Source organism: Scyliorhinus torazame, chromosome 11 (assembly GCF_047496885.1).
Source record: "Scyliorhinus torazame isolate Kashiwa2021f chromosome 11, sScyTor2.1, whole genome shotgun sequence".
Lineage (NCBI taxonomy): Eukaryota > Metazoa > Chordata > Chondrichthyes > Carcharhiniformes > Scyliorhinidae > Scyliorhinus > Scyliorhinus torazame.
In genome coordinates this window covers 244,447,564-244,455,063 of record NC_092717.1, presented here as the reverse complement: position 1 = coordinate 244,455,063, position 7,500 = coordinate 244,447,564, and the positions used below count along the sequence as shown (strand labels likewise).

Here is a 7,500-nt window from a genome sequence, read left to right as displayed (position 1 = left end):
GAGAGAGAGGGGGGCAGAGAGAGAGGGGGCAGAGAGAGAGTGCAGGGAGAGCGAGAGAGGGGAGAGAGGGGGGAGAGAGAGAGAGGGGAGAGAGAGGGTGATGATGGGAGAGGGGGGGGAGATCAAGGAGATGGGAGAGGGGGGGGGTGATGGAAGAGAGGGGGGGAACGGGAGAGAGGAGGGGGAGAGAGAGGGGGGAGAGAGGGGGGGGAGAGAGAGGGAGGGGAGAGAGAGAAAGAGGGAGGGGAGAGAGGAGGGGAGAGAGAGAGGGAGTGAGTGGATCAGAGGGCAGAAGGAAGGAGAAAGAGAGAGAGGTACACACACACAGACAGAGAGAGAGAGACAGAGAGAGAGAGACTGAGAGAGAGACAGAGAGAGAGACAGAGAGAGAGAGACCAGAGAGAGAGACCGAGAGAGAGAGACCTGAGAGAGAGAGACAGAGACAGAAAGAGAGAGAGACAGAAAGAGAGAGACCCAGAGCCACACACAGGGGTAGAGACAGAGAGAGACACACACACAGGGGTAGAGAGAGACACACAGGGTAGAGAGAGACACACACGGGGTAGAGAGAGACACACACGGGGTAGAGAGAGACACACACGGGGTAGAGAGAGACACACACAGGGGTAGAGAGAGACACACACAGGGGTAGAGAGAGACACACACGGGGTAGAGAGACACACACATAGGGGTAGAGAGAGACACACACAGGGGTAGAGACACACACACACAGGGGTAGAGAGAGACACACACAGGGGTAGAGAGACACACACAGGGGTAGAGAGACACACACACAGGGGTAGAGAGACACACACACAGGGCTAGAGAGACACACACACAGGGCTAGAGAGACACACACACAGGGCTAGAGAGACACACACACAGGGCTAGAGAGACACACAAGGGGGTAGAGACACACACACGGGGGTAGAGACACACACACGGGGGTAGAGACACACACACGGGGGTAGAGAGGGGCACATAGGGGTAGAGAGAGACACACAGGGGTAGAGAGAGACACACAGGGGTAGAGAGACACACACACAGGGGTAGAGAGACACACACACAGGGGTAGAGAGACACACACACAGGGTAGAGAGACACACACACAGGGGTAGAGAGACACACGGGTAGAGAGAGACACAGGGGTAGAGAGAGACACACACGGGTAGAGAGAGACACACACGGGGGTAGAGAGAGACACACACGGGGTAGAGAGAGGACACACACGGGGTAGAGAGAGACACACACGGGGTAGAGAGAGACACACACAGGGGTAGAGAGAGACACACACAGGGGTAGAGAGAGACACTCACGGGGTAGAGAGACACACACATAGGGGTAGAGAGAGACACACACAGGGGTAGAGAGACACACACACAGGGGTAGAGAGACACACACAGGGGTAGAGAGACACACACACAGGGGTAGAGAGACACACACACAGGGCTAGAGAGACACACACACAGGGCTAGAGAGACACACACACAGGGCTAGAGAGACACACAAGGGGGTAGAGACACACACACGGGGGTAGAGACACACACCGGGGGTAGAGAGGGGCACATAGGGGTAGAGAGAGACACACAGGGGTAGAGAGAGACACACAGGGGTAGAGAGACACACACAGGGGTAGAGAGACACACACAGGGGTAGAGAGACACACACACGGGTAGAGAGACACACGGGTAGAGAGAGACACACAGCGGTAGAGAGACCCACACACAGGGGTAGAGAGAGACACAGGGGTAGAGAGAGACACAGGGGTAGAGGAGAGACACACAGGGGTAGAGAGACACACACAGGGGTAGAGAGACACACACAGGGGTAGAGAGACACACACAGGGGAGAGAGACACACACACAGGGGTAGAGAGACACACACACAGGGGTAGAGAGACACACACAGGGGTAGAGACACACACAGGGGTAGAGACACACACAGGGGTAGAGAGAGGACACACACAGGGGTAGAGACACACACAGCGGTAGAGACACACACAGCGGTAGAGACACACACAGGGGTAGAGAGAGACACACAGGGGTAAGGAGAGACACACAGGGGTAAGGAGAGACACACAGGGGTAAGGAGAGACACACAGGGGTAGAGAGAGACACACACAGGGGTAGAGAGAGACACACACAGGGGTAGAGACACACACAGGGGGTAGAGCGAGAGACACACAGGGGTAGAGAGACACACACAGGGGTAGAGACACACACAGGGGTAGAGACACACACACACACACACAGAGGTAGAGAGACACACACACACAGAGGTAGAGAGACACACAGGGGTAGAGAGAGAGACACACACGGGGTTAGAGAGACACAGACAGGGGTAGAGAAACACACACAGGGGTAGAGAGACACACAGGGGTAGAGAGACACACAGGGGTAGAGAGACACACCACAGGGGTAAGAGAGACACACACACAGGGGTAAGAGAGGACACACACAGGGGTAGAGAGAGACACACACGGGGTAGAGAGAGACACACACGTGGTAGAGAGAGACACACACAGGGGTAGAGAGGGACACACACAGGGGTAGAGAGGGACACACATGGGTAGAGAGGGACACACACAGGGGTAGAGAGGGACACACACAGGGGTAGAGAGGGACACACACAGGGGTAGAGAGAGACACACACAGGGGTAGAGATGAGACACACACAGGCGTAGAGAGAGACACACACAGGGGTAGAGAGACACACACACGGGGTAGAGAGACACACACACACGGGGTAGAGAGACACACACAGGGGTAGAGAGAGACACACACAGGGGTAGAGAGACACACACAGGGGTAGAGAGAGACACACACAGGGTAGAGAGACACACACAGGGGTAGAGAGACACACACAGGGGTAGAGAGACACACAGAGACACAGACAGGGATAGAGACAGACAGGGAGCCCGCTGGTCCCCTTTCGCAGTCCGGGCTGCGTTGCTGATCCAGGCGACGGAGCCTGGGGCCCGCTTGGCTTCAGAGAGAACAGGATGGCCCAAGTAACAACAAAACACTTAACCCCCTGCCCCCAAACACACGTACCCACCTCCCCCCCACAAACACCCCCCCCCTCAAACACCCCCCCCCCACACACACCCCCAACCCACACTCCCCCCCAACCCCACAAACACCCCCCACCCCCCCCCCCACACACCACATACACCCCCCCCACACACACACCTCCACACACACATACACCCCCCCCCACCCCCACACACATACACCCCCCCCACACACACACACACACACACACACACACTCCCCTCCCCACACACACATACACACACACTCCCCCCCCCCTAAACACCCATTCTCACACATACCACCCCCCCCCCCCCAACCCAGCACAGATTGAACTTTTAACACATTCCGGGGGGGGGGGGGGGGGTGTTGGTGTTGGGGTTGAGAGGGGGGGGGGGTTGGGGGTTGGGATGGGGGGTTGGGGGTTGGAAAGGGGGGGTTGGAATGGAGGGGTTGGAATGGAGGGGGTTGGAATGGGGGGGGGGTTGGAATGGGGGGGGGGTTGGAATGGGGGGGGGGGTTGAAGGGGGGGGGGTTGGAAGGGGGGGGTTGGAATGGGGGGGGGTTGGAATGGGGGGGGGTTGGAATGGGGGGGGGGTTGGAATGGGGGGGGGTTGGAATGGGGGGGGTTGGAATGGGGGGGGGTTGGAATGGGGGGGGGAGTTGGAATGGGGGGGGGTTGGAATGGGGGGGGGGTTGGAATGGGGGGGGGTTGGAATGGGGGGGGGTTGGAATGGGGGGGGGTTGGAATGGGGGGGGGTTGGAATGGGGGGGGGTTGGAATGGGGGGGGGTTGGAATGGGGGGGGGGTGGAATGGGGGGGGGTTGGAATGGGGGGGGGGTGGAATGGGGGGGGTGGAATGGGGGGGGGTTGGAATGGGGGGGGGTTGGAATGGGGGGGGGTTGGAATGGGGGGGGTTGGAATGGGGGGGGGTTGGAATGGGGGGGGTTGGAATGGGGGGGGGGGTTGGAATGGGGGGGGGGTTGGAATGGGGGGGGTTGGAATGGGGGGGGGTTGGAATGGGGGGGGGTTGGAATGGGGGGGGGGTTGGAATGGGGGGGGGTTGGAATGGGGGGGGGTTGGAATGGGGGGGGGTTGGAATGGGGGGGGTTGGAATGGGGGGGGTTGGAATGGGGGGGGGGTTGGAATGGGGGGGGGTTGGAATGGGGGGGGTTTGGAATGGGGGGGGTTGGAATGGGGGGGGTTGGAAGGGGGGGGTTGGAATGGGGGGGTTGGAATGGGGGGGGTTGGAATGGGGGGGGTTGGAATGGGGGGGTTGGAATGGGGGGGGTTGGAATGGGGGGGGGTTGGAATGGGGGGGGGTTGGAATGGGGGGGGTTGGAATGGGGGGGGTTGGAATGGGGGGGGGGTTGGAATGGGGGGGGTTGGAATGGGGGGGGTTGGAATGGGAGGGTTGGAAGGGAGGGTTGGAATGGGAGGGTTGGAATGGGAGGGTTGGAATGGGAGGGTTGGAATGGGAGGGTTGGAATGGGGGGTCGGAAATGGGGGCAGTTGGGGGTTGGAATGGGGGGGATGGAATGGGGGGGTTGGATGGGGATGGGGGGGTTGGGATGGGGATGGGGGGTTGGGATGGGGATGGGGGGGGTTGGGATGGGGATGGGGGGGTTGGGATGGGGATGGGGGGGTTGGGATGGGGATGGGGGGGTTTGGGATGGGGATGGGGGGGTTGGGATGGGGATGGGGGGGTTGGGATGGGGATGGGGGGTTGGGATGGGGGTTTGGATGGGGTTTGGGGGGGGGGGGTTGGATGGGGGGGTTGGGATGGGGGGTTGGAATGGGGGGGTTGGAATGGGGGGGGTTGGAATGGGGGGATTGGAATGGGGGGATTGGACATGGGGGGATTGGAAATGGGGGGATTGGAATGGGGGGATTGGCATGGGGGGGATTGGAATGGGGTGGAATGGGGATTGAATGGGGGGGATTGGAATGGGGGGATTGGAAAGGGGGGGATTGGAATGGGGGGATTGGAATGGGGGGATTGGAATGGGGGGATTGGAATGGGGGGATTGGAATGGGGGGTGATTGGAATGGGAATGGGGGGATTGAATGGGGGGATTGGATGGGGGGGTTGGATGGTGGGGTTTGGATGGTGGGGGTTGGATGGTGGGTGGTTTGGATGGTGGGGGGTTGGATGGTGGGGGTTGGATGGTGGGGGTTGGATGGTGGGGTTGGATGGTGGGGTTGGATGGGAGGTGGGGTTGGATGGTGGGGGTTGGATGGTGGGGGTTGGATGGGTGGGGGTTGGATGGTGGGGGGTTGGATGGTGGGGGTTGGATGGTGGGGGTTGGATGGTGGGGGTTGGATGGTGGGGGTTGATGGTGGGGTTTGGTTGGTTGGGGGGGTAGGATGGTGGGGGTTGGATGGTGGGGGTTGGATGGTGGGGGTTGGATGGTGGGGGTAGGATTGGTGGGGGTTGGGGGTTGGAATGCGGGTTTGGAATGCGGGGTTTGGAATGGGGTGGTTGGGATGGGGGGGGTGGGATGTGGGGGTTGGGTGTTGGATGGGGAATTGGAATGGGGGAGGTTGGGGGGTTGTGGGTTGGTATGGGGGGTTATGACTGGGGGGTTTGGGATGGGGGGGTTGGGTGTTGGGATGGGGGGTTGGGATGGGGGGTGTTGGGGGTTGGGATGGGGGTTTGGGGGTGGGATGGGGGGGTTTGGGGGTTGGGATGGGTGGGGTTGGGATGGGGGGGTTGGGATGGAGGTTGGGTGTTGGGATGGGGGGGTTGGAATGGGGAGATTGGAATGGGTGGATAGGAATGGGTGGATAGGAATGGGTGGATAGGAATGGTGGGGGTTGGATGGTGGGGGTTGGATGGTGGGGGTTGGATGGTGGGGGTTGATGGTGGGGGTTGGATGGTGGGGGTTGGATGGTGGGGGTTGGATGGTGGGGGTTGGATGGTGGGGGTTGGTGGTTGGAATGCGGGGTTTGGAATGGGGTGGTTGGTATGGGGTGGTTGGGATGGGGTGGTTGGGGATGGGGGGGTGGGATGTGGGGGGTTGGGTGTTGGGATGGGGATTGGAATGGGGGAGGTTGGGGGGGTTGTGGGTTGGGCTGGGGGGCATTGGAATGGGGGAGTTGGGATGGGGGGTTGGGTGTTGGGATGGGGGGTTGGGCATGGGGGGTGTTGGGGGATTGGGACTGGGGGTATGGGGGTAGGGCATGGGGGGGAGGGGGGGTTGGGGAGGGGGGGGTGGGGGGTTGGGGTGGGGGGGAGGGGGGTGGGGCATGGGGGGTTGGGGTGGGGGGTTGGGGTGGGGGGGGTGTGGGGGGTTGGGGTGGGGGGGGATGGGGGGTTGGGGGGATGGGGGTTGGGGGGAGGGGGGGGAGGGGGGGTTGGGGTGGGGGGGGGATGGGGGGTTGGGGTGGGGGGTGGGATGGGATGGGTTGGGATGGGGGTTGGAGGTGGAGGGGGGGATGGGGGGTTGCGGGGAGGGAGGGGGCTGGGGGGTTGGGGGAGGGGGGGGAGGGGGGATGGGGGTTGGGGGCGGGGGGGAGGGGGGGTTGGGGTGGGGGGGAGGGGGGGTTTGGGGTGGGGGGGGAGGGGGGGTTAGGGGTGGGGGGGATGGGGGGGTTGGGGTGGCGGGGGTTGGGCGGGTTGGGGTGGGGGGGGATGGGGTGGTTGGGGTGGGATGGATGGGGGGAGGGGTGGTATGGGGGGTGGGGGGGTTGGGGGTGGTTGGGGTGGGATGGGATGGGTTGGGATGGGGGATTGGGGTGGGGGGCTGGGGGGGTTTGGGGTGGGGGGTAGGGGGGTTGGGGATGGGGGGGGCGGGGGTGGGGGTTGGGTAGGGGGGGTGGGGGGGTTGGGATGGAGGGGATGGGGGGGTTGGGAGGGGGGATGGGGGGGTTGGGGATGGGGGGAGCGGGGGTTGGGGTGGGGGGGGTGGGGGGTACTTGGTTCGCTGCCTTTTTTTGTTACTTACCTTTCAGCGATCTTGGCTTCGCTTGTTTTCGGCGGGACCTCCTAAAGGTATTTAAAACCCTTCTTCCAAAGACTTGTGTCCGGGGAGTGGAGAGGGGGGAGAGGAGGGATAGAGAGGGGGAGAGGAGGGATAGAGAGAGAGAGAGGAGAGGAGGAGGAGACGAGAGGAGGGAGACGAGAGGAGGGAGGAGGAGGAAGGGAGGAGGAGGGAAGGAGGAGGAGGAGGAGGAAGGAGGAGGAGGGGGTCCTCTGCTCTCCACTAAAAGCCCCTTTGACACGTTGAGCAGCAGCGGGGCTGCCCTCCCATCAATCGCTCCTTCCCCTCGCAATGTACAGCATTCCACTGAAACACTTCATTGTGCTCTCCTCCCTCTCTCGCTCTCTCCTTCTCTCCCTTTCTCCTTCTCTCTGTACTCTCCTTCTCCCTCTCTCCTTCCCTCTCTCGCTCGCTGACTCTGGGGAGGGCACCAGCAAAAAAAAAAAATCTCAAATCAAGTTATTTTTTAAAAAGCTGTGAAAGAG

At 61.7% G+C, this 7,500-nt stretch overlaps 1 protein-coding gene across 4 annotated transcripts in view; it reads right to left on the bottom strand.

Annotated features, from left to right (window-relative positions):
* Positions 1–7,095, bottom strand: part of znf521 (zinc finger protein 521) — a 693,072-nt gene extending 685,977 nt beyond the window's left edge. For 2 of the 4 annotated variants that reach the window (XM_072468508.1, XM_072468510.1), the window contains exon 1: positions 6,980–7,095. The gene's annotated coding sequence lies outside the window, so the exon portion shown is untranslated. The remainder of the gene's footprint in view (positions 1–6,979) is intronic. The other 2 variants (XM_072468507.1, XM_072468509.1) reach the window with 1 other exon arrangement.
* Positions 7,096–7,500: the final 405 nt, after the last annotated feature.